This window comes from Pteropus medius, unplaced genomic scaffold (genome assembly GCF_902729225.1).
Source record: "Pteropus medius unplaced genomic scaffold, Ma_sr-lr_union100, whole genome shotgun sequence".
Lineage (NCBI taxonomy): Eukaryota > Metazoa > Chordata > Mammalia > Chiroptera > Pteropodidae > Pteropus > Pteropus medius.
Window position 1 is genome coordinate 4,428,957 of NW_024342647.1, and position 27,704 is coordinate 4,456,660.

The 27,704-nt window shown below is 43.0% G+C and overlaps 1 protein-coding gene across 4 annotated transcripts in view; it reads left to right on the forward strand.

Annotated features, from left to right (window-relative positions):
* Positions 1-27,704, forward strand: part of ASTN2 (astrotactin 2) — a 791,570-nt gene that overhangs the window by 514,077 nt on the left and 249,789 nt on the right. The gene's annotated exons all lie outside the window — the stretch shown is intronic.

Genomic DNA, 27,704 nt, shown 5'->3' on the forward strand with positions numbered 1-27,704 from the left:
CCTGGGAAATTGAATTTTCACTGCATTCCCAGGTGGTTCACATTACCCAGCAATTTGGGGAGATGCTGGCTTTTGTCAAAGATACCCAGCTCTAGAGTCTGCATTCGAGCTTGCTGCTTCCCACCTCTATGACCTTAGGCACATTAGTTCAATAAACCTCTGTTTCCTCATCTCTGAATTAAGAAAAATAACAGTAGCTTCCAATTCCTGGTGGTATTATAATGATTGAATGAGATTGACACCTGTTTCTTCCCTGATTTTTGTAGACAGGGAGGACTCAGGTACTACAGGAAGCTGCCAGATCAATAACTTAGGAACAATCCTAGGGAAAGGCCACCCCTATGTGCACGATTCTGCAGGAACTTGATGCCTTTCATGGCTGAGACCCAACTTGTCCTGGGTCCTGCAAGGACAAGTAACAGGGTCCAAGTTATACATCTGCCATCTCCTAGCTGTGTATCATTGGACAAATCTCTTAACCTCTCTGAACCTTAAGATTTTCTACCGTAAAGTTGGGTTTTACTTCAAAATATCCTCAAAAGGCTGTGGTGAAGATTTAACAGACTGATAAGCAAAGGTCCTAGACACAGTGGGCTCTCTGTAAACATTGGTTTTTTGTTTTGTTTTGTTTTTTTTCCAATTAAATTTCTTTCCCCTTAATTCCAGAATCAATAGCAGATGAAGACTTTTGTTGATGGTGGTATTGTTGCATTTTGTTGGTGTGGACAGCTCAGCCAGAAGTATGGGATGGACAGCAGCCAGGGTCACCTTCGTGTGGGTGTGTTTATCCCAGGCTTTGGAAAGACATAGTCTTGCTTGTGTGTTGTATTACCTTTGTCCTAGAGCAGTGGTCCCCAACCTTTTTGACACCAGGGACCGGTTCTCCTATGAGAATCTAATGCCTGATGATCTGAGGTGGAGCTGAGGCGGTGATGCTAGTGCTGGGGAGCGGCTGCAAATACAGATGAAGCTTCGCTCACTGGCCCACCACTCACCTCCTCCCATGTGACCCATTTTCTAACATGCCATGAACCAGTACTGGTTCGTGTCCTGGGGGTTGGAGACCTAGGCCCAGAGCATAGCCCATTTGTTTCTGTTTGAATGTACTACAGTGGGAAACATCTAAAATTAGAAATGTGGGATTTAGATGCTTCTGTACTCTGTGTGGAATTTGATAATAGGTCTGGGCCCAGATCCACAAAGTCCAGAAGCATGTTAGTCTCTCACCTCTGAGATCATATTTATCGATTGGCTTAGAAGTGGTGTATCCAAATGCGCAAAATGAAGGTTAGCCAGTAAGCCCTACTGGATTACACATCAGTCTTGCTCACCTCACCTCTCTTTCCTGATTTCCTTCCTCTTTTATTAACTCATCATACCCTCTGGTGCATTTCTTAATATCCTTACACTTGGTTGATATTATAAAACTATTTTTTCTTTACTTTTCAAAACCTATCTTTGAGGACTATAGGCACATGTTTTTCTCATGACTCATGTGAACAGAGCAGGTGGACTATTGTATATTTGACACGAGAAAACTGAAGCTCAGAGGGGTGAGGTGTAGCTTCCAAGGTCGCACAGCCAGTAAATAAGCTGGATTCAAGTCTCTCTTTACCACTCTACAGCCTCCAGATGATGTGTGCACACATGTTTGCAGATGGTCTCAAACCCTGTGTTTCTGTAAGATCAGGAAAGCAAATAATAGCTCGGAAATTATTATGCATGAAAACCTTATCTAAAGAGGCATTTTTCATATGTCTGCTTAAAGCTAGAACTCAATACACGTGAAATACACCGGTGCTTCTCAAACTCTCAGATGCACAGAAATTACCAAGGGGTCCTGCTAAAATACAGCCTCTGGTTCAGCGGGTTGTGGGACAGCATTTCAAATGATCTCCTGGGTCTGAGGACCAGCTTTGAAAAATAAGGTGTTTAATTGAACTCTATGCTAGATGTGAGCCCAGGTTATACCTAAGAATGGAGAAGGATTGTTGATCCTCCACTAGCCTCTTTGAAAGCAGGAACTGAGTCCCAAGGCTAATGGCATTAGAGGACAATGGAGTCCCAAAGGGTCCCCACCAGAGTGACCTAATGCAAAGACTATGTTTTTGATTTGCAGCATCCAGAGCAGACAGTGGTATCCGGTAATCCTAGTGCATAATTTAGCATATTAGTGCATAAAATAGCATTATTTATTCTCTACATCCATCTATCCATCTACTCTGCTCACTGATAGGTACAGGGATGCTCTGCTGTGAGCCTCAGTGCTGATGGGGAAGGCACTTGTTCTGACTGCATTGTCCCGAAGCCATGGTTGGGTGCCCAGATCAGAGCCTCTTCTACATGCCCTCAGTGCAATTTCAGCCATCATCACATGCAGCAGAAAGTACTTTCCAGTGGAGAGCTGGGCTGCAGTCTGCTTAAGGTCAAAGGTGGAAGATACACTCCAGGAAAAGTAGTGAGAAATCCATTTGGGAAGGGACATTGGCGTGGGTGAAGCTTTATAATTCTCGAACGCTAAGACAAAACTCTCATACCATCAACGCATATTAGTTTAATTGGGGACAATAAGAAAATAGTAAAATTAAGACTTAGTGAAAGATGCCTTTTATTTGTGTGTGGGGGTGGGAGAGCAGAGAATTGCAATTCATCTGTAAACAAGGCCTCTCTCATCTTTCTCCCTAATTATAATAAGAGAAGAAAGAAAAATAACCGCTGATTTTTTTTTAAATTTTATTGCCAGTGTTCACATCTCTAAATATAACAAACATGGTCATTTTAAGAGGAAAACAAATTATACATAGCATATTTTTGAATGTTCTCCAACTATCCAGAAAATGTGTCTCTAGTCTGCAAAAGGTACTAACACAACAAAAGCAAGCAGATCCATTTCACTTCTCTTCCCAGTTCTCCTCCTCCATCCTTTTTTGGTTTTGTTGTTAATTTTCCAGCTTCAAAATCCCTCACTACATTTTTTTTTTTTTCCTAAGAGGGGGAAGCCTATCTGAATCATGGAGGCATCTGAAGCCGAGAAAATGTTTAAAGAACCGCAATTTCATTATCCTCGAAGGCAGGCAGTAACTCAGGCTGGTCTAAGTGCTCAAAAGGCAAAGTCCATGGGGAACCTAGGGAACAGATAAGGATAGATTGTAATTAGCACAGTAATTGTAATTAGCAGAGCAATCGTAATTAGCACAGTGATTGTTTGTTCATAACGGGTGCTTCCAAAGTGACTCCGGGCAGTTTGTTCTCCTAAGTATCTTCCGCCATTTCTCCTGGTGATCTTGTTTACACTGCTAAAGTACTAACTTGCTTAGCAATCTCTTTTCTAAATAAACACTCCAAAGGTACCAGCCAGCCCAGCCCCTGGCCAAGCATTTATGCATCCTTAATTTTAATGGAGTCCACAGCACTGAAATTCTACTATATTTGCATTATGCTAAGTCAACGCTGGTGCATTTGCTCTCTGAAGAAATCACACCTCACAAGTCATTTATTATTGTTATTGTTTTGTTACTTACAAAGGGGAATAGGATGATGCCAAAGGACTGCACTTATGGTCAGAGATTCCAGTCCTGGCTTCCATTACTTGTTCTCGTTGGTTATTTAACGTGTTTTTTGTCCAGTCCTGTGGTGTATTAAGCACTGGGGATGAAAAAACAGGGAGATAGTCAAGGTCCCACTCTTATGCAGATAGAGCACTGGCCCGGCCTTGATGTGGCTCAGAGACAGAGAAGACTTCCTGAAAGATGCTTGCTGACACCTGGAGGATCTGCTTAACAGTTAGCTAGGTGAGAGAGTGCTCCAGGCAAGTGAGCATCCAGAGCATCTGCAGACCTGAGCATCCAGGTGGACCATGAAGAAGGGGGAAGATGGCATGGTAAAGCTAGACCATGGTGGAGGATGGCAGTCAACTACGAAGGGTTACTTAAGCACTGCAGTAATGGAACCATTTATGGCTATAAGACTGCACAGTCTTATAACCTTTCTGAGCCCCGTTTGTTCACTACTAAATCAGGGAACATTATAATAGCAACCCCAGAGGAGAATTATCGTGGGGAGGGAGAGGTGATGAGAAAAGTCAGGTTAAAATGCTTTGTAAAGTGTAAAAACATGTGCAAATGTTAGTGACATTTTCCTAACATGAATCTGAGGATCTGTGAGATACCACTTACTTTGGAATTCTGTGCTGGAGTGCACATCCCGATGCATTTGAGATCATGTGGATGCAAATGCATCAGCATTACTTTCTTTGTATTCCTTCCAGAGAAATGAAAAAGTAAGTCTATTCTAAGCTCCCATTAATCAGCCTATGCATGTGTATCAGTAAAATTAATTTTTAGGGAAATATTTCCATTTCAGGGAGAGGCCCTGAATAGAAATGTATTTAGTAACAATTCTAATGAAAGATATGATCACGGTTTATTGGATATAAATTAATACAGAAAGCTCCAAGGGCAGTGACTGGGGTTTTATATAACATCACCACCGAATAATTACTATTAATGATAATCTAGGAGAACACCTCAAAGGTGGCTCTTAAGAGTCCAACATGAGCATTTATTTTTATGTCTCATAAGATTCTCAGAGGAGCCCATTAAGTGTACAGTTAGTTAGCAGGCACAAATTAGGAGCCAAAGCCACAGGCATTTGGGTAGCCCAGTCTTGATTAATTCAGTATATCCCTGACTACTCTGAAAGAACTTTAACCCTCAAATCAGCCAGCTACCTCTCCATTCTCTGTGAGGGTCCATTCTCTGTGAGGGTGCTTTTGCCACAAGCTGCTGCAGCTTGTTCCAGATGCTTTCTAGAGTAGGAAGAAAGAAACAGGGTAAAAGGATTAGTCTTCCTTGCCATCTCATAGTGAAAGAACTAAAGTTACATCAAGAAATACCCCTTTAGTTTCCGTTAGTTCCCAAACTACCTCTAAAGAGTTAGTGAGGACCCAGCTACTGGAAATATATAAGCCCAGAGGTCAAACAAGCATCTTGCCTCTGTATTTGCAAAGGAGGTGGAAACCTAGATTGAAATTAAACTGAATTGAAATTAAATTGCCTTTCAGCCTTGTGATTCAGCCAACAAATATACATTGAGTCCTTATTATGTGTCAGGTTTTGGAGGTGCAAGATGAACAAGACTCACGGAGTCAAACATTGATGTAAAGGAGAAAAGGACATCTTTCTTTTTTGGTATCATCGAAGTCTGTTAGATTACCATAGCCCTATTGCAATAGCCTTGACTAAAGTCTGTTACTCCGATTACCTTAGTTTTCACCTAATCTTCTTTTTTCTGGTCCAGGGTCTTAGCTAGTTCTATGACTATCAATCAAAGCAAAAATTGCACCGGACAAGGTCAAACAGGCAGGGAAGAGTTTATTCAAGGCTATTGCAACTGGGGAGAGAAGTCTGAACTCAATTCTCTTGAAACGAAGGACAGAAAGATTTTCGAGGCTTGTGGCGAGCAAGTGGAAAAGTCCTGGAGGACTTCAGGGGGAGTTTGACCAATGGGATCTATCCTGTACATTGCAGTTATTCCTGAATTTGCAAAGATATATTTCTGCTGTTTTCCTTGATGATTACATTTCAAAGAAGTGCCTCCCAGGTCCTTGAGAAAGATCTTGCTGGGTTGTAAAATGGCAAGAGATTTTTTTAAAAGAGGTACATATTAAAAGGAACAGAGAATGAATCTATAGCGAGGCATTGCTGAAGGAAATGCTCTTAAAAAGGGAAGGCAGTGACCTAGAGTCAGAAGGAAGCTGACTCTGAAGTCTGGTCAGGCTGAGGGAGCCTTAGCCGCTACCTTGTCTTTATTTATCTGTCTTCTTGGGTTCCTCTGGGCTGTGACAATTTGGTAGGCTTATTTTTTTAAAAAAAGAGACATTAAATTCACAAAATCAAAAAACAAAAATAGCATAAAAGACATCTAATGAGGAGTGTTACTCCTTTCTCTGACTCTTCCCTCCCTTTCCCCCGCCTCCACCCACTTTCATTAGTTTCTTGGGCATGCCTACTTTGTGTGTGTGTGTGTGTGTGTGTATAAATTCAACCAAATAAGATGAAATATTATCCTCCTGTTATTTCACAAAAGACACATAAAATATATTGTTTTTCACCCTCCCCTCCCCATTAGTGATATCTCTTAAAGATCTTTCCATGGACAGCAAACTTTTTAACAATGTACAGATCCCATCAGTGAATACCATGCCTCTTTGGGAAAAGTAGGGGCCCCAGGGAGGTGGATGGATAGAGCTGGGTTTTAGAGACAGGTTATCCTGCCTCTCGGGCTCTTGGGCCTCACAGAGGTGATTTCACCCTTCTCAGCCAAGTCTCTGCATATATAAACCATGAGTCCTTGCATCTCGTTGTGTTTCTGTAAGATGACTAAGATAAATATGTAAGGAGCTTAGTCCCAGTAAAAGTAACAGTAATGATAGTAGTAGTGCTAATAATACTAGCAATGACAAACATACAGTACTTACCCTGCAGCAGACACCACTATATCGTCATTTAATCACAAACATTTATTGAGTACCTATTAAACAGCAGTCACTGTTCTAGGAAACGGGGCATACAACAATTAACAAAACCCTGCCCTCATGATTTATATTCTAGTGTAGGAGACAATCAACAAGCAAATATATACTATGTCAAGTGTACACAGTGTTGCGGCAAACAGCGTAAGGGGCCAGGATGCATTAGTCAGGGAACTCTAATGTAGGCTGAACAGGGAAGGTCTCTTTGATAAGATGACATTTAGACAAGGACCTTAACAGTTGAGTCAGTGAGTCTTACATATATCAGGAAAGAACTTCCAGGCTGAGGGCACAGCAAGTTCACAGTCTCTTGGCATGTTCCATGAACAAAGACGAGCCCAGATGGATGGAACATAGTGAGTGAAAGAGAGGGGGCGAGTAATAGGAGAAAAAGTTCCGAAAGAAAAGAAATGGATGTCGAGTAGGGCCGTGTGGCGATTTGTGTAGAGTCTTGTGAGTCACGTAAGTAACGGTACTTTGGATTTTACTCTGAGCAAGAAAAGAAAGAATCCAGTGCATGGTTTGAGCAGAAGAGGGCTGTGAGCTCACTCATATTTTTAAAAGACCACTCCATCTGGGGTGTGAAGAATAGACATCAGTGGGCATGGCAGAAGCCGGAAAAGACATTCCAAGGCTTTTGCAGTGGTCCAGGTGAAAGACAATGGAGCATAGTCGTAGGCAGCACCACGGAGAGAGCGGGGCAGACTCTGGGTATAATTTTAAGGCAGGGCAACAGAATCTTCTGAGGAGGGAGAGGAAGAGGGGAGGCAAGGCTGGCTCCCTGCTTTTAGCCCTGAGCAACTAGACAGATGGAAGTGCCATTAATGGAGAAAGGAGAGATCACGGGAGGAGCAGGCATAAGAGAGGGAAGTAGAAACATAAATTCAGTTTCGAACATGTTAAAAAATGAACTCGTTTGTGGAAAATTCTGGTCATTTCTAAAAGTAGACAATAGTATAATAAAACCCCAGGTAGTCATCACCCTGCCTCCATCACCATCATCTGCTCGTGGCTAATGTCTATCCTCACGGAGATGTCAGGGAGCCAGTAGAATATACCCACCCAGAAGAGAGGCCAGACTTGAAATGCAAATTCAGATCATTTAGCATATAGATGATATAAAAGAACCGAGAGGAGACAACTCACCAGGGAGTAGATAGAAAAGGGGAGAGCCTAAGCCCTGAGCTCAGGGGCTCCCGTGCTTATAGGTCAGAGATATGAAGAGCCAGAAGCAAAGGAGGGTGAGCATGAGCTCCCCGTGATAGAATAACCCAGGAAGTAATGTCACCTATTTAAACCCATTCAGTTCTTACAACAGTGTCATGTACATGTAGAGGTCTGACACCAATTTTCTCAACCACGCTCAGCTTGTAAGTCCTCGAGCCAGGAAGGGAATCTAGATAGTCTGTCTCTACACACATACTCAAATACCCGTTTCTCCCCCGCCCCCCGCCCGCTCTCCTCTGTCACACGGTCACACGTTTCACTCTATTCATATCTTTGTGCTAAACTAAGGGACTTAAAGGTGGTGGAGAGGGGAGCAGGAGAACGTTACAAAAATATACTCTCATTAAAAGTCAACTAATAATGCAGGACATCACGTGTGTGATGGACCACCAAATTACCGCCGTCGATAACTCAACACTGCCTAATAATCTTATGATGATAATAATTGCTGTTTACTGAGCATGTATCCATGGGTCAGGCACTCAGCAAAATGCTTCAAATGCTTTAATTCTCACAAGTTTATGGTGACGAGCCAATGTTATATCCATTCTGCAAATAAAGACATCGAGGTTACAGAGCTTCGAAAGTGGTGGCAAGGAATTTGCTCTGTTCCACTAATGGCTTTATGATCACATTGTTCAGAAGGAGGAAGAGCCACATAGGCTTTGGGGTCAGGGAGATGTGGGTTCAAATCTTAGGTCTCTGCAATGTGATCTCGATCATTTATCCAACCATCCTCAGTTTCCTTTTCTATGAAAATAACAACGAAAAAATCCTCTTTCTGGTCCTCGTGCTATTTTTCCTCTGAAATACTTGTAAAAACCTAAGTTAAACAAATATTTGTATGATTCTTAAAGTCTACCTTCCCTACTGACATGTGACCTGGGACCATCTGACCGTTCATTGTAAATCCCCAAGACCTAGCAAAGTGTCTACACAACTAAGTTCTCGAGAATTAGGAGCTGTGAGTTAGCAGTTGTTTTTTTGTTTGTTTGTTTGTTTATATATAAAATGTATGAGATTTATGGATCAGAGAAGCTTTTATACCAATCCACAGATTTGACCCCGCCCAGCCATCAGTCATACCACTTTACACCATATACTACCTTATATTTCTATTTTCCTCTGGGGAGCTAAAGCAATCAGCATAGTTTGATGATGAGACCATGGCTTGGTCTCAGGCAGACCTGGAATTTAATTCAACCTCTGCTGCTATTAGTGTGACCTTGGTCAAGTTACCTGACCTCTCTGAATTTCATTGACCTCATTTGTACGAGGTGAATATATTAACTACCTCATTGGTCAGGTGACTAAATAATACAATGTTTAAATCAACCGACCCAAAAAAGTTGCTTAGTATCTTCTACTTATTTTCTCTTTCCAACCTCCAGGAGGAAGCCACATGTATTTGTATGCCCACTGATAAAAATAAACAGAGGTCGAGGCATAGAAGGTGACTATAAGTTGGAAAGCAGGAGGAAAGAAAAGGAAGGAAGGAAGGAAGGAAAATAGAAGAGGTTCAATGAGCTTATCTTTAGGACTAGTTAAAGAAAATAAACCTTTACATTCACTCGTTGAACAAATCTCCTACACTTGACTAAATTTTGATCACTGCACAGAGTGATGGAGATACAAAGTGAGCTAGACAGTTGTAGGATTTGTAGGGTGACCATATATCCCAGTTTGACTAGGACAATTCTAGTTTATGCCTATTCTCCCAGAGTCATATCTGGTTTAGCATTTATCTCAGATAAAAGTCACCTGTTGAGTCACTCTACCTGCTGAGCTCAAAGGTAACAAAAGAAAGGTGCTTATTCAAGTGAGCTGTGCAGAGTGATGTGTGGAAGTATCAGCACTCTGGGAACATACCTCAGGGACTCCCATTTAGGTGTCCAGGAAAGTGCTCCTCAGGAAGTAATGTCTAAGCTGTGATGCAAAGGGTGAGTATGAGCTTATTCAGTGAAGAGAAAGAAGGGGACAGATTATAATATACTGATAAGGGTTGGTACACAGAACATATGGCTCCAGATGTAAAGACTAAAAAAGACTCAAGTCATTGTCCAGAAAGCGGCAGATATGGGGTCTTTTTCCTGGTCTTCATTTACTCAGTAGGTTTCTAAAGGGGAGAAGTATCTCTCTCTGACTCACTTTGCCATCCCTAGAGAGATAGAAGAAGAATGGAAGTTTATGAAATATGTACTCTTGGATTGGCCCTAAGGGACCTGTCACAGTGGTGCCAAAAAGGCAGAGGGAAGAATACCTGTCGCCCCAAAATTAGCTTCTCTCGAAAAGACAGAGGGGACGATTTTGTTCCGACAAAGTTATGTAAATGTTGTCGAGTTGGTGCACTGGGTCGCTGAACTGGTACTTGTGGACTGTCACAATATTGATGGGGAGTTTGGCAAGTTAATTTTAAATCTGTCACTTCACTCGTCTATGACTCTTGCTCCTTAATAAAACTACACAGTGATTGTGGGCTCAGCTGACAGCTGGAGAACGATCTTCGAGTTTGAAACTAGCATGGAATGGTTCTTTCTCCTTGCCCTTTCTCCTCATGTCCCCTCCTTTCTCCTTTTCCCAAATCCTAGGTTACCAACCTGAAGCCAGACATGCCCGCTTTACAAAAGAGATCCCATTCTTAGAGGTAGCATGGGGTCCTGGAAAGGGTATAGGCTTCACAGTTGAATCAACTGTGGTTTGAATGCTCATTCTGCTACTAACTAGCTATGTGACTTTGTAAAAAGCCACTTGAGGTATCTGATCCTCTGGCTCCTCTGGTTGTTGTGATATAAAAAAATACATGTTAAAGCACCTGTTACAATTCCCACCTGTCAGGTCCCTTTCTTCATTTCAACAATATGTGGGACATGAACTATAGGTATCTGGCCCTGGACTCAAATGACAAGTGAGCCAGAAGCTGTCCCTCCTTGCATACCTTTAACAGATTCAGTGCTCAGACAGCATCAGGAAACCCATGGAGGAATCAGAAGCAATACAATTATTTTAAAAAACATGCAACACTTTTGAGAGCCACAAAGAGTGGCTTTTTTGCTCAACAGACTAATAACACTTCTAATAAATGAGCTTTTTGCTCAACAGACTAATAACACTTCTAATAAAACCCACCCCTCTGAAGCCAAAACATTCATTTTCCCCATACCCCATAAGATTATTTCCTCTGCTGAGGCTCCTGAATCAATGCAAATTTTCAAGAAATTATGCAAACATACAAACAACATAGGCATACGACATTCGTTCTTTGGGTCCGTTTTCAATGGCCAGTGTCCTGTCTAAAATAATCCTACATACTTGCTCAAGTCCCCAACTTTGATCCTGCCCACCCCCTGCTTATGCATGAATTTGATTTCACCCTGTGTTTGTATCTATGCTTTCCTTATCAACTTTGACTTCACTTATTATTCTGGCTATCACATGGCATTCTCTCTGGATCACCAGCCTTCCAGGACCCGGTTGGTTTTACTGACTGCTTGATAGGCAGCCTGCTCAGTTGACCTACTCCTCCCCGCTCTCTATAAAGAGCAATTTGGGGCAATATGTGAATTCATTGTACGGCATTTGGTGTTGATTCCATAGATATTAATTTAGCAACTACTTCATGTCAGACTCTGTGTTCAGTCCTAGTATTTACAGAAGTACATGAAACAGCTCACAGTCATGGTGGGGGCAACAGAACTGAAGACAACTAAGGGGAATGAATGGAAGAAACCTGCAATGATAACATGCTTGTCCTTACTCATGAGATTCTTCTGAGGACCTGTTCGGGACTCAGTCCTAAGCTCCTCTTTAGTTCCAGCCTTCTCTCTCCTCCCCTGGAAGGACACATTCCTTAATAGAAACTGGAGTCTCCACTTCCTCACTCTCCAATTTCTTCTCACATTTTTCTAATTTGGTATCTTCCACATCACTCTCCCGAAATGCTAGTATAAACTAAGGTCACCGATGATATTACCAGCGAATACAGCAGAGTGGTTAAGAGCTTGGGGAGTGGGAAGAGTGCTTGGGCTCAGATCCGGAATGAGTCTATTTACTTAGTAAATTGGGTTTCATCATCTATGAAAAGGAAGAGAATCATTTAAATTAGATAAGGGGACTAGGGACATAGGAGGCATGAACTTATTATTGCTTACTTTTCTTTTTCACTTCATACCCTCCTCTGCTCCACCCTGACCAAGCAGCAATTGCCGTTATGTTTGTTTCTTTGTCTTTTTGACTGGCTTGTGAATTTCTTAAGAGCAGAGGCCACATCTTTTATGAATCGATATTTAAGTCAGATCCTGAATTAGCACCCAGTGAGCGTTGTGGATGTTCAACGAATGAATGAGCGAATGAATGAGTGTGTGAATGAGAGAACTGATGTGAATGAAGAATGGAATGGACTATGAAGTGGATGAATATACATATGAATATGTATGAATGCATGCAAATGTATAATTAATATTTAGATGAATATGTATGAGAATGAATGCATGAATGAGAGAACCTTTGAATAGAAAAGCGATGAATGAATGGTGGGATAGATGAGGGAAAGACAGGAATGTTATTGAGAGAATGAAAAATATGACTGAATGAAAAAGTAATGAATAAATAAATCAATTATTGACCCCAGGTGGACATGGGAGGAACTTGGACTTGATGTTGGCCAAGGAAAGCCCTGAAAGGCATCTGGTTTGTGAAGGGCGGGGATGACTCTCCAGGAAAATGTAAAAAAAAAGAAGCTGGCAGATGAGCAAAATGAGTGATATCTTTCATGGAGTTCAAGAAATATTTAGAAATAAATCAATATTTAGAATTTGCTGTTGTGCTCTGCACTGTGGTCGGGGAATGCTGGAGGAAGCACAAGAGGATGGGGAGGCACACAGATTATGGGGAGAATGGTAGGAATTAACTGAGGCTGGGAAATTGGGATGGCATTCTATTTGGTACACAGTCCTTGAATCGTAAGTTTAAAGTGTAACTGGCTTTTTAGTGGATCATAGTCATAACAATAATTAGCCATTTCATTCCTACTGTACTTAACAGTATAGAACAGTCCCTTTTGGATTTCTCTATTGAGCTTCCCAAATGCTTCAAGAGGAGGCTAGGCAGGTGCCTTGACTCCTTCCATGTGCATTTGCTTCATCAGCAGTTTAGATTTAGGCCCTTTCTGTTCTCCTAAAGGACTTTAGGCAGGTAGCAATATATCGTATACACATAGCAAGATATTGAAAGCAGAGAGTACACTTTAAGTTTGAACTCTAATAATATCACTATAAATGGGTCCAGGGAAAATTTTAACCATAAGTATACTGGATCCTGCATGCATGTGGCAGGAGGCAGGGCCGGTCATCTGAGATCAGCCCTGCATTCTGAGAACAGTTTTATCCATGGCTCCACACAAGAATATTGGGCAGTACCATGGAGCATGTCTTCAGCAATCGTTTTGAGAAGTCCCCAAATACTTTCTCTGTGGATTTTTTTAATTGACTGTCAAATATAAGTCATATATTAAAGAATAATAAACATTATAAGAAGAAGTATTGCCTACTTTGAAAATAAGCAAACTGATTCCTGAAGAAGTTAAAGAAATTGCTTCCATCATTTATAATGATCATAAAGCAAATAAAAGGAAAGCGAGGCCAAAGTTTGAACTCAGATCTTCCAAAATGTCCTTTCTGCATCTCATTGTTCTCTTCGTTCTAAAATCTGTTTCCTCTATTTTGGATTCCAGAGTAGTTGCTTAAATTGTGGTGCTGCTTCTCTAGATTTCTCATTTCCCAGCATCATGGCATAGGTGTTTGCTGCTCAAGGTGTGGCAGCAAGCCAGCAGCATAGACGTCACCTGGGAACTTATTCAAAACGGAGAATTTCCTATTCCCCAGAAGATCCACTGAATCAGAATCTGCATTTTAACAAGATCTCCAAGTGAGTTATATGAAAATTAATATACAAGAAGAATTGGAATACAGCAGTGCTTCTCAAAGTGTAGGCCTTGAACTAGCAACATCAGCATCACCTGGGATCTTGGTGGAAATGTACATTCTCAGGCTGCACTCCAGACCTACCAAATCAGAAACTCTGGGAGTGAGACCTAGCAATCTGGGCTTCAGCAACTCTCCCCAACCCCATTCTTCATTCCACCCCTGCCCCTCATGATTTTAATGTACAGAAAGTTAGAGGATGACTGAGCATAGAGAAAAGTACACCAGTCATGAGAATAGACACACCTGGATTGGAACCCAGGTGCCTCCACTTCCTATCTATGTAGTCAGCCACTTCCTCACTGATGTTCAGTTCTTTATAAGCAAACTGATGATGATGAAGATGCTGATGATAATGATACCTACCATACAGGGAAGCTAGGATAATCAAATTATCTATAAACCTTCCTTTCCCTCCTGATGTCCCAGTGTCTTCCACTGCTTTAAAGATGTCTGTATTTCTACCTGGGATCCCAGTGGCTTTTCTGACACTCCCTCCCAGACCACAGATAGGGGCCCTTGGAGAAATACCACGTATCAGTGCCTGATGGCTCTGTTCTTCAACCAGTTTCAGTAATAGCTCCAATCCACATCACACAGCTTGAATCAGAGGCAATTTGAATTAGTTTGTCGAGCTGAACATCGCATGTGACACTGTTCAATATTTTGCTGGAGCTCAGATCCATAACCTTTACTACATCTCCTTCAACCACTAATTTCATAATTTTGTCAAGAAAAGCTATCAAGTTGTCCAGGCTGATTTGTTCTGCATGAACCTCCAGTGCTCCTTATTACTCACTATTCCATTATCTCTCGAATGCTTACAGATTTTCTCTGGGCACACTTGCCCAATTATTTTACTGAATGTTGACACCGGGTTTACTGGACAGTGATTTTTAGGATTATCTCTCATTAACCCCCTTGGAAAACGCATTCTGCGTTTGGTCAGTTTTACTGTCATCTCTCCCCAAACCCCTGCCTCCTTCCGCATAGACCCATCAGCTCCTACTGGGTGATGTTCTCTGTTGTTGGCCTCAGTAGCATCAGTATTCCTCAGTCTCCAATAACCAGGGCCATTTTCCATTTAGAATCACAGGAAACTAGAGATGGAAAAGCCTATAAGAGGAGGCAGGTTGTGAGAAAAAAGCCAAGACATACGAGGATTGCAAACCTGCCTCCTCCACTCAAGTGTTTTGTGACTTGGAGCAGGTGATGAACTTTTCTACGAGTCTCACTTTTCTTTTTCTCCATCTGCAAGATGGGATGAAGTAAATCTCAAGGGGATTGCTAAAGGGATTAATAAAACCAATGCTTTATAATCTCAGCACTGTGCCTGCTGGGAAATCGATGCCTTGTTAATGGCTCCTTCTCCTGTACCTTGTCTAATGCCCTCCCCTCACAAAGGAGGGAACAGATCTTGGGAGGAGATATATGAAAGATGGCACAGAATGTGAACCCCACAGAAAGCATATCTCTCAGTACTTGTTCAGTGCATCTCCCTAGATCTAGCTTTGGCCCCTCTCTGTTAATTATACAGAGGCGTATGCAACCCTGTGCAAGGATCAGTTGTCCAGTACAGCATGGGTGACATCTCAGGTCCCACTCACCCTCAATGGGTCACCTTAATACAGTGTACCACCTCCATAAGTGCATGCCGAAAACTTGCATCTCCCCCTATGCCACAAAAGATGAGATTTTAAAGTCTCTTCCAGCCCTGAGATTCTCTGATCTGTCTTCTTTGAGATGCCATGGACAAACTTGCCTGAAGTCTTGGCTTTTTTTTTTTCTTTGCTCTTATGAGTAAAGACAATGGGGGAGGAAAGATGAGCAGGCCCACAGGGGTATCTCATACAACCTGCTGTAGCAAAACAAACAAAGAATGGGTCCATATTAAATAAATTTCACTGATGTTTTTTTCTTCTCCTTTGAAACCTCAGAGTGTGGTTATAATTAGGCCATTTGTTAACCTCTGCTGAGGGACTCAGCAGGACTGCCATCTGGGGGGCCCCTTGTTTACATATCACCCTTCAGGATCTGATAACAGATAGCCCTCCTTTCCGTCCTGAGCCCCATTCCGTTCCCTTTTATTATGTGTCCATGCAATTCTATTACCTGCTCGCTGTCTCAGCAACTCAGCCACAGTGGCTGCTGTAATGATGGCTTTCAGAGCTCAGCTAATGACGCAGGCACTGAGGTGTCTCCAGACCCAACAGCCGGCTGAATCTCAATTTAGCAGGATTTGAGATTACAGAATCATGCATTATGCATGAGCGCGCGCCTGCCTGTGTGTACCGGTGCGTGTGGGTTTGTCCGGGGGAGGGTAGGGGATGCATGTTTATACCCAGGACCCTGCGTTGGCAGTCACAGTGAGGAAATGAGATGTCTGATTGTGCAGAGCATTTGCTGCAAGATTGGCAGGAGGGGAGGGAAGGACACATTGGTAAATATGAACGAGTCTGGCCTTCACTAGGAAGACAGTCAGTCTAGGCTTCACCATGGCCGACTGGTTAAGAGCTCAGCTCTGCAGCAAGATGACTTGGGATCAAACGCTATCACAGATATTTGCTTGCTGGGTAGCCTAGTGCTAAGGAATTAAGACTTCTTTATCTCCATAATGGAATAATAATCTGCGGAGGGGGTTAAAGGGAACAATGCAAGCAAAGTTCTTTGCCCTGTGCCTAGCACCATAGAAAGTACTCAATTAATGTTGATAGCTATTATTAATACTAACCTACCCCCACCCCCACCCAGAAGGAAATTTTTATCTTCAGACCCCACCCACACACAGGCCACCTGCATTGACCTGGGACACCCACCTCCTCCATGCTGATGGATATGATCTGGCCACTGTGTAGAATAGAGAACTCTAGAAGCAATGGATATAGATTCTTATCTCAAGATAATTGGATAACCTTGGGTGAGCCTGTTCCTGACCTTGGTCCCCAGCCTCTTCATCCACAAATGAGGGTCAGAACAGGTCAGATTGTGTTTCTTGGACCTGCTCTATGTGTGGGAGTTCTAAACACAGATTCTGCTACAAATATAAAAGTAATTTGGAAACCAGTGCTCCAGCCAATCGCTAATGCACTTGCAGTATTGATGGCCCATGATTCTCCAGTTTCCTGGTGGAAGGAGCCAAACAAACAGAAGAGGCAGTGATCGCTTTCTTAAACCATAAAAAAAAAAAAAAAAAAAAATAGTTGTGGTCATGATGTAGGGCTAGTTTTGGGGCAAGACATGTCTTAAAAGTATGGGGATATCCTGAGTCTGTCTATCTAGGCTAGAGATCTGATTCTAAAGGGAGGGGAAAATGTCTTTACAGTCAGAGCTGCTTCAACTGCGGGCTGTACACCTAACTTGCTTGGTGGACTTGAACAAACCTTAACTTCTCTGAACCTGAGTTTTCTCATCTGTGAAATTGAGGTAATGTCTCCTATCACAATGCAGGTTTTCTCTCTCCCCCTTCTTTACCCGAATTCCAAATTCTGTGTTTATTCCTGCTCCGCAAGGCCTGTCCTTAAGTGAAGTACTTCCTTATGAATGAGACATGGTCCTTCCTACCTTCCCTGCCATTCACTGTCTTCTCTGTGACCCCCGCCCCCCATTCTTCCTCATGACCTCCTCGCTCAGCTACAGCATTTCCTCCCTCGAATCCACAGACCTCGGTGGCAAAGCCTTGGCAGGAGACTTCCAGAAAGGGAAAAACTATTGTAGCAGGCTGGGAAGTCCAATACAGGGCCCCTTAGGCAATGCAAGGATATGTTGGCTCAGAGCTGGATTTTGCAGTGGGAACTAGGTGCAGGCCAAAGACGAAAGGCCCCAGATACGGGGCAAATGTTTAGGGAGAGAGTCTCAAGAGGAAGTGTCAAGGATCAAAAGAACATGACTCCCTGGATAGGTTATTAAGACAGTGATCCAGAAAATGAGATGGAGGCCCAGTGTCCAAAATTGGTTGCTAAAGTGGAAGGAAACCCAGAGCCAGCCTAATTTCTTTATCTTCTATCTCCTTCTTTATTTCTCCCTCCCTTTATTTATTTATGTATTTATTTGTTTGTTTGTTTTTAAATCGTACTGCTTCTAAGAAAGGCTCAGGCTAGCAGGAGAGACATGTCTGTAAAGAAATAATGACTGTACCATCCGATGCCTGCTTAACAGACACGACTACCAAGTGCCAAGATGCAGCTAAGTCCCCTGAGTTCTGACCTAGAGGTTCATACATTTCATTTGAATGAAATCAGGTCCTGGTGACTGCAGCCAAGGTGAGGATGCTGGCTGGAGTCACGTGGCTCTGGTGTAGAGAGACGAGAGATGAAGAAGAGTGTGTCAAGGGAGAAGGCAGTCCTGGAAATGAGACTGACTGTTTTAAGCCATGGTGAACTGGCCGACAGTCTTCTAAGTGGTAGCTTATGTGGCAGGGCTGGGATTTCTAACTCATTGACTAAACTAGATGGCCGACTGACCTTTACGTGACCTGAACTCTGTTTCTTTTCTCTTAGCTTGTAGCCACCTGAAATCTAATCTTTGTGTTCACAATCCTCTAATTGTGTTCTTTATCACTTTCCCCAAACCTGCTGAGAACCTAGGATCTTGATGTTTAAGAGAAAGGGTAATATTTAGTATGTTTCCTAAATGTAATGGCATGGATGCCAAACCATCGGAATGGACCCTGGAACTATCAGATTGACTGTCAGCCATAAACAGCAAGAAAGGTTGTGTTCTTGCGTACCAGGGGAACATTAGCCCTGATGCAGAGCCCCCAGCACTCCACGTGACATAGCTCTTCCCTTGCCTGCCTACACCCTTGGTTACCTCGCCTCTAGGTCTTTATCATTTCTAAATGGATGTGGCTGACTGCGTTCTAGTTGGGAATGATGGCCACCATTGTCCATGGTCCTGTATAGAGGCTGGCACTCAGCCCATCAATCTCCTCATCATCCAGTCAGTTGTTGGGGAGGCCTGCCCTTCAAATGAAGAAGATATATCTTATCCCTCATCTTACCTCAAAACATACAGAAATGAAATACATAATTTCAGATAATATGATTACGATGACAGTATACACTGAGGTGACTTAGATTCATTCATCCATTTATTCATGTGCTACCATGTGCTAGACTCTGAGCAAGGTGCTAGAGATGGATACATGAGCCAGAAGCTATGCCTGCCCTTCTGGTTACTCATGGGCTGGTGGGGAAGAGATAAATTAAGTATAAAGTACTGTTTGACAGGTGTTATAGGAATAGCTACCATTTATTATGTGCTGAGCACTGTGCCAAGAACATCAGGTGGGTTAGCTCATTTCTTCTTTACCAACACGCTGTGAGGGAGGTGTATGCAATCCCCATTCTACAGATGAGGACATGGCAATGCTGAGAGGTTAAGTGACACCAGGAGTAAGTACTTTGAACCAGGTCTTATCTATTCTGACTGACAAGCTTACTACCCCACTCATTTAATCATTGTCCTCTGCTTGTTCTGTGTTATCATAGAAGAAGCACAAAAATCAGGGGACAGTTGATGTAGCCAGGTCACCTGTAAAGATGTCTAAAAGGTGATACCTGAGTTGAATCTTGAAAGGTAAGAAGTCATTAGGAAAGGACAAATGGATGGACATTTCAGACAGAAAAATCAACAAGTGAAGAAGCATTTAACTTGGGAAGAAAGCACATAAGACCCCAAATGGTTTGTTCTTTTGGGAACTTGGGGATCAGTCTTTGGAGGGGGAAGAAGAGAGGTGATCAAGGCCGTGGAATGCTGGGCTCCCCACTCTTGGTTCTTTGAAGGACATCTTTGTTGGTGACTTGGTTTACGAAGGAAACTAGAGTGAAGCATGTGAAAATGTCCACGGGAAAAACCCTTCAAGGGACCTTCTCAAGAACTTTTTATTGAGAAGTTTTGGCTTTCCCATAGGGAACTCATTACTGCCTTGAAAAAAGTGCATGTAAGTACACATGTGTTTGGGAATGGGAAACTAACAAACTGAGGGGGAGACAGGAGAGCTAAGGGACTGGAGGAAGGTCCCATAGGGAAATGTTCAAAGCCTGGAGTTGTTTATCCTAGAGAAGCAAAAGTGTGAAAATGAGACCTGAAGCCAAGTCTCAAATATTGTGACAAGATATAGAGTAAGGAAAGATTCTCGGCTTAGGAGTCAAACAGGCTTGTGAAACCTTGGAAAAATAACATCACCTGCCTGGGACCTGAGTTCCTAATACTTAGTGGTTTTGCAGCACTATCCCAAGAATTAGAGATACTGTATCTAAGGCACTTGGCACATAACCAACACTCAACTGAATGGTAGCTGCTGTTGCTATAGTTATTGTCTTGTAGAAAATGTAAGTGAGCAAAGGACTAGTCTTGCGTAGATCCTCAGCCCTGAATCAACCCAATCGCCTATCTACCTTTCGTCCCTGGGACAGCCTCATTTAGTTTGCAAACTCTTCACTGCAATGCAGATGGGTACCAAGACCCATGCATGGTCTCCAATATCAGCAGGGTCCTCAGCACTAGTAGGCAATTCGCCTCCTTCTCCCTACCCCTGTAGTGGCTTTTTAAAACCTTCGGAGTCTTTGTTTAAGCCTCTAACACACAACCTCAGCCTGCCTTTTGCTTCTACAATTTTAAAGAAAAAAAAAAAAAGTGAGACCATCAGGCAAGAAAAGGCATAACTTCCAAACTCCTACATACATGCCCACTCCTGTCTTAGAGGAAGAGAGGTTTCTTCAACTGCCTAATACTTATCTCATACCCTCCAATTATTTAAGATCTCTGATGTTATCAACAACCCTCCCTTTTTTTCTGAAATTTCCCCTCAGCCCATAAATGTGTTTATTTTTCTCAGCTCATCCCCGCCCCACACTCTGAGTTGCCTTCAGCCACCACCGTATGGCTTCCATTCACAGCCAGCCTTCTCGAAATGGTCTTCATTTCCTCACTTCCCACTTGCTTTCCCACCCACCACAGCCTGGCTTCTGCACTAGCCACCTACAGGAAATGCTTTCCTCAGGGCCAAAAGTGCAACCGTTCATGGTTATAACAGTTTTGTTTTTTTTTAATACTTTTCTCCTCACACTGACTCCTCTCTTTATGTAGCTCCATGGTTCACTCCTTCTTGAGAACATCTTCCCTGGCTTCCATGTCCAGCATACACTCCTGATTTTCTTCTCTCTTCCACCATATACCCCAGCTTTCTTGGGCTTGATCTTCCGCATGGTTGTCTTCTCTCCTGACACTCTCTCCGTGTATGCTCTCTTTCAAATCTGTATTCCCAACCTGGGTCTTTCTTCAGAACGAACCAGGTATTTCCAACCACCCAAGTCTACGTGATGTGCAAACATACCTCAGAGCTGAGTTCTAAACTAGCCCGTTTGGTGACTGCCATGGAGATAATTTTTTAAAGATTGTTTTAGATGAGATTTTCTGAAGAGAGGACAGATAGTGAAAAGAGCCAGGGCATATTTATTTAGGTGAGGGGACAAGAGAAAGAGCTCAGCCAAGGTGACAAAGAAGAAGTGGCTGAGGAGGCAGGAGGGGAAACAACAGAGAGCGGGCTCTCTCAGAGTCTCCAGGACACACTTCATTAAAGAGAGTTTGGCCATCTGTGTCACATAATATTCAGAGGTCACCCGAGATGAAGATGGACACCCGTGGGTTTGGCAACTTATAGGTCATCAGTAACCATGGTGAGGGTGAGGAGTGTGGAATGGGTGTGACAAAAGTCTGCTAGAATGCACTGAGTGAGGACGAGGGGTGAGAAATTGGAATCAGCAGGATGACTGCTTTTCAAAGAGGAATTTTGCTAGAAAGGGGAGGCAGAACATTGGGTTTCGAGAGTTTATAATTTATTATAATTGTCTCCTTACCTGTGTGACTCCCTTACCTGTATGACTCCCTTACTAGACTGGTAAGTACTTGAAGACTCAATCATGGTTTTGCTGCTTCGTTTTATTTTTTTCATTTTCAAAACATAGGGTGTTGACTCAAAGTAGGTGGTTAGTAACTTTTGTCTTGAAAAGATAACTATAACTATCAACATGGACGGGGTAAGGAGATAATGAGCTCTCTTTTACTATAGATATGCGGTCAGGAAATGGAGAGTTTTTCTTCTTCTTCCTCCCTCCTGCCCTTCTTTCCTTCCCTCCAGAGATATTCATTACATGGCTCCATTGTGCTGTACCCTCCACCTTTTAACCCCAGAGGGCTCTCAAGGACATATCTGACAGTACCAGCTGCAGGCACCCTGCTTACAGATGGGGTCCGAGCACAATTCTCCAGGAGTTTCTGTCTCTCTACTGTGATGTGTGGGGAACATAAGACATCAGAACAAAGGCCCAGGTGTTGCCGATATGCCTTTGAAGAAACCTGGTCGTCTCTCATCCCTGGAGCTGCTCAGTTCACAGGCACACTCTTTATTAGTGTCTCCTTGTTACTGTGCTATTAGGAGCTGTCAGCTCTTCTGTGCCTAATGCTCTCCTTGGCTTTGAAATGTTTTGTCAGGCCCGTATATGCTTAGAGAACAGGGGTCCAAGTTCAGCAGAATGTCTCTTACAGTGCATTCTCCAAGCCTGTCTCTGGACATCATGCTTAATTAAACCTGAACAATCTCCCTCACCTCTCCCAAGCCTCCCCTCCCTCTCCTCACAGGAGACAAGCTCTGGGAGCCTGCACAGAGCAGCCAGCATCTGTGTAGAGAGAGCTGAGGTGGGGGGGTGCAGGAAGAGGGGCAGATCCCAGCTTAGTTCTGCAGGGGTGGTCCTCTCCGTCTCCTGGCCATGTGTGCTACTGTGTGTGTGTGTGTTTGTATGTAAATGTGTGTGAGTGTGTTTGTGTGTATATGTGCATGTCTGAATGTACCCTAAGGATATATGTGTATGTCTATGTGTGCTTAAGTGTATGTGGGTGTGAATATGTATTTGTATCTGCATTTATGTGTATGTGAGTGTGATTGCAGTGTGGTGTACGTGCCATCTTAGTTATATAAATTTATATATACATATGAGTGTGTGTATGTGTATGTGAGTACATGAGCATGCAACTGTGGGTGTGAGAAGGATAAAGTTTTGCCCAGTTGGTTGACATCACAGCTCTAGGCCATTAGTCCAGGATGTTTGTCTCTATCCCTGATTCTTTATAATAACTATTACCGGTGACCATTGATTGAGACTTCTAATGTCTCAGACTCTGTTTGAGCAACTTAGATAACATTTTATTTAATATTTACTAGCTTAATAATAGGTAAGATTAGTCCCTTTTTCACTAAGGAATGAAAGATAAAATTATTTGCCCAAGGGCACACATTCTTTATCTGCCCTCCCATAAAATTAACATATATTTCTGTAGAAAATCCAAGCAATGTTTTAAAAAATAAGTTTAGATCACCCAGTCTCATCTGTCATATGATGTCCTCCACACTTTAGAGAACCTCCTTCCAAATATCACTTCGTGCTTGTTGTCACGTATTATGTATAGAAAATGTATATAATTAAGATGGCACATTATATGCTTGTCTTTTTTTCACTTAAAGATATCCCCTAGAGATCTTTCTCCTCTAATTTATAAAGATCAACTCTGTTTTTTTTAACACCTGCACAATATTCCGTTACCCAGACTCAGAATTCATTTTATCAATCTCCTATCAATAGGCGTTTAGATATTTTCCAGCTTTTCACTATCAAACTATGTTGTGATGAACATGTTTGTAAATACAGCTGTGCACATTTGATTGATCATTTCCTTAGGATAAATCCAGGAAGTAAAACCTCCTGAGCAAGAGGTATGCACATTTAACAGTTGATACCCAATGCCACATAGCCTCCAGAAAGGTCAGATCTGTTTATACTTTAAGTCCCTGATGTCCTGGCTTGGCAAGGCACTGGGATAGCCAGAGGGGATGCAGCTGGTCCTGTTCAGGGTTCTGCTTTAACTCCCCACACTGTGGGGAGGAGGCTTTGCACTGCTTCAGGGCCCGGGGTGGTCTAGGACCAGGGAGCCAGGAGATGTCTTCCAGGCAGCATTTCTGGACAACAAATTCAGGGAAAGCAAGAGAAGAGAATGGAGCTTTCTCTGCAAGGAAATGTTCATTAGGCTGTTCTGCCACATCAGATTACACTCTCAGGTAGAACTTGGCCTCCACTCAGAAGGAGCCCTCTTGGGCTGTATTACCCTAATTCAGCTCCATGCCGTCTTGGTCCTCCAGTTTGTCATTAGCAAGCATGCTATAGAGACACAATGTCCCTGATAGATAAAGAGGATCATTATAGGACTAAATGAGGGGAAAAAAGCAGACAAAGCCAGAGTGGCAGGACTTCTGAGTATACAGGCACAGGCAGATACAAAGGTGCAGACGGGCCTTTCAGAAGAATTGAGGATCAGATGGATGCCTGCGTTAGACCATTGTTATTTTTTTTAAATTTCTACTGCCCTCAACTTTCAATTAAAATAACAGTAGACAGTTAGAATGCTCAGATGCCCGAAGTCACATAAAGGTGGGGAGATAGTGATATCAGAAACAACGAATGTTAAGTTTCTTCCCTCCAAGCTTCTTAAAGGCGGGAATGATGAAGGGGATCATGAATCTTGGAAGATTCAGTGAATAGGTGAAGGAATGAATGAATGATTTAGTTGTGAAGTTATCCACAGAAGGAGGTTACAGTCGAGAACTAAATAGAAGTAGTTTGAGTGTTAGTTCCATCACTTACTAGCTGTCTTTGCGAGTTGGGTTTACTAAGGCCACAGAATCTGAGTTCAATAAGCAGAATGTTGATTAGGGAGTGGTTTCGGGGTTAACACGTGTGGAAGCAGGACTAGGAGGAAGTCATGCTTCCGTGCAGGCTCAGCTATAGCCACAGCTCAGGACAGTATTGTCCCGAGTTGGGCTGAGATGTCTAGGCCATTATACACCTGCAATGAGCAGTCATGGGTGCAGCTGCCTGGGCAGGGACGGGATTTGGGGAAGGCGGCTCTCTGCCGCTGAGGCAGGCCCTGAAGGGGCTGACCGCTAAACACCGCATACTCACAGCATACCCAGGGCCTGGGATGCCAGGTCCTTTCCTGGAAGAGGATCCGGGTGGAGCATCACAGCCTCTGCCACACCAGGTCTGTGACCTCAGACCAGTCATGTAATTTCCCTGACCATTATCTATGTAATGAAGAGAATAATCCTTATATAATAGGAATGCTAAAAAGATGAAGAGGTTCTATAAGTGATGTGCACAGCACAATATTTGGCCCCCAGGGGATCCTCAGTGAACGTTCCATTCTCATTTCCCTTCCTCTGAGCTTTCTCTGCAGCCTTTTACCTTGCCTGGTGCTGTAGTTATCTGGTTTATTTCTCTCCCTCGCCCACACCCCAGGCCCCCACTTCCAAGGGCCTGGTATGGTGCTTTGTGTGCTGTAGAAAAGGGAACTCGGTAGAGCTTACTGTGTATCTACCGTTAGCCAGATGCTGCGAGGCACTTTCTCTGCCTGTTACATCTTTTTTCCGTCCCCTCTATAACCCTGACAACCAGCCTTTAGAAATTCCATTTTTACATGTAAGGAAACTGAAACTCAGGTGAAGGGTCTTACCTAGGTCACATAGCACATCATAGCTAGGCTTGAGTTGAGACGAGAATCCAGGCCCATCTGCCTAACTCCACACCCACAATCAAACACAGGCAGTGCTTCTGCTCAGTGTGCCACCCTCCATGGGTCTTCTCTTGCCTGTTTTCAGGCAGTCTGAGTCATGAGCGTTGCCTGGAGAAGTAGAAATTCAGGATATTTGAAGGTGGCCTTCAGGGACCCTGAGCCACCGTGCAGTCACAGGAAGAGGTGGGTCGATATTGATCGCAGGAGCTGTGTGCAGTGAAACACACCAACTAACTACCGGGCTCCTGTAGAGAAACAGTGAACGGAGTGTATGCAGACATCTCCAAATCACTGCACTCGGGGCAGATTTACACTCATTTACAAAATAAAAAAGGAGCACATGTTATAAATTTATAAAATGCCTATGAAAGCTAGGTGGGGATAAATGTGATAGAACAGAATGACTATCCCTAGTCATGTGTGCCCTAAATAGCAATAATTATTTACCTACTGCATGTCAAGCACCATGATAGATGCTGTCAAGAGTGGTCTATAGTCTGGTGGAGACAGTCACTGAACCCAGTTATTGGAAGTCTTCAGAGAAGGAGCAAAATTGGCCCCTTATGGGATAATCAGAATGAGGTAAAAAGAGAATGAGCTTTCAAATAAAGAAAGTAGTCACGGAATTGAAACAATTGTTATTCTGTGTCTCTTTAGGCAAGTGATACAATTTCTCTGAGCCTCAGTTTCATCATCTATAACTAGAGAGAGAGAAAAAAAAAAACCCTGCCTTATAGAGTTGCAATAATCAGTATATATGTCAATATATCTAAAGTAGGAGTCAGATAACTTATTATGTAAATAGCCAGATAGTATATGTCTTGAGCTTTGCAGGCATGTGATCTTTGTTGCCAATAACCAACTCTGCTCTTATGGAGGGAAGGTAGTCGTGGATAGGATGCAAATAAATCCATCTATCCACTCATCCTCTTCACGTGTCATGGATGAGTTCGAACAAAACTTTATTTATGGACTCTTAAGTTTCTAATTTCGTATATTTTTTATATGTCACACAAGAGATTATTCGCTTTGTGATTCCCCCCACCCCAACCCCCGTCATTTAAGCATGTGAAAACCATTCTTAGCCTGCGGTCTGTACAAAAACAGGCAGGGGCTAGAACTGGCCTGGGGATGGTAGTTTGTCAACCGCTAATCTGAAACATGGAGCCGGTGGCACTGTTCACACCCTCTTTCCATTCAAATTGCTTAAATGTCAGCCGTCTCGATCGGCCCTTGTGGGAGATAGGCAAAGGGAAACGTATCCTCCCCATTTCAGAGATGCAGAAATCGAAGCACAGAGGTTCAGGGGACTTTCCAAGTTCAGAGAGTAAGCAGCAAAACCAGAGCTTTGAGGCTCCAATTTTATACCATTTTCTGTTTCTAGATTTAGCTAAGAGTGGAAGACAGTAGAGTGAAGAGATGATTAGACCACATAGTGCTGCTGTAATTAAATAACTGGTAACTAATATTTCTACAGTGCCTCAGACCTTGTAGGTCACTTTGACACACATTATCTCATTTGTTCTTCGCTAAAACTCCATAAAGGAGGTATTATTAGTAGCTCTTGATGCTCTGCAAAGTCACAGAGCTGGCTACATGGCAAAGCCACCTGTCTGCACCTGCAGCTATCTGCCAAGTCCCAGAGAACAAGCCTTTCTGAATATTGCCTAGGGGCTGGGCCTCCTCCAATGGGAATGCTCAACACCCCCTTACTCACCTCCCAGTCTTCCTTCTGAATCCGTTCTCCATGCCACATCCAGAATGATCTCCCCAAAATGCTGATCTGATCATGTCACTCCTCTGCTTAAAACTCACCAGCAGTTCCCCATCATGCCAGGATATACTCCAGCCTCCTTAGGTTGGTGGACAAGGCTCCACTCAACTGGACTCAAGCCCAGCTCTCAAGCTTTCTCTGTCGTTTCTTCTGGTCTCGCCTTGCCTGGTATCATTTATTTCTACTAAGCTGCTGTCGTTCCCTGAGTCGCATGGGGTTCTTCTTGCCTCCCTGACCTGGCAGATGCTATTCCCTCAACATGGAATGCTTTTCCAGTTTCTTTGCCTAAAGTACTCTAATTGATCCATGATTTACATCAGAAGTCTGTCACCTCCTCCAGGAGTCTTCCTTGAATACCTCTTCTCCAGAAGGGTTAGTCCTCCTCTCCTGTCTTCTCTAACAGAACCTTTCTTCAGTAAGGGGCCAGTTCACGTGCCTGTCTCTCGAAATAGATCGAGTGCTCAGTACACAGTACATATACTTCGTGAATAAGCATTTCATAATTAAGTGAATGAATGTATGAATGAGCTTCTTGAGGGCAAGAGATGTCTTATTTACCTCTATACCCTAG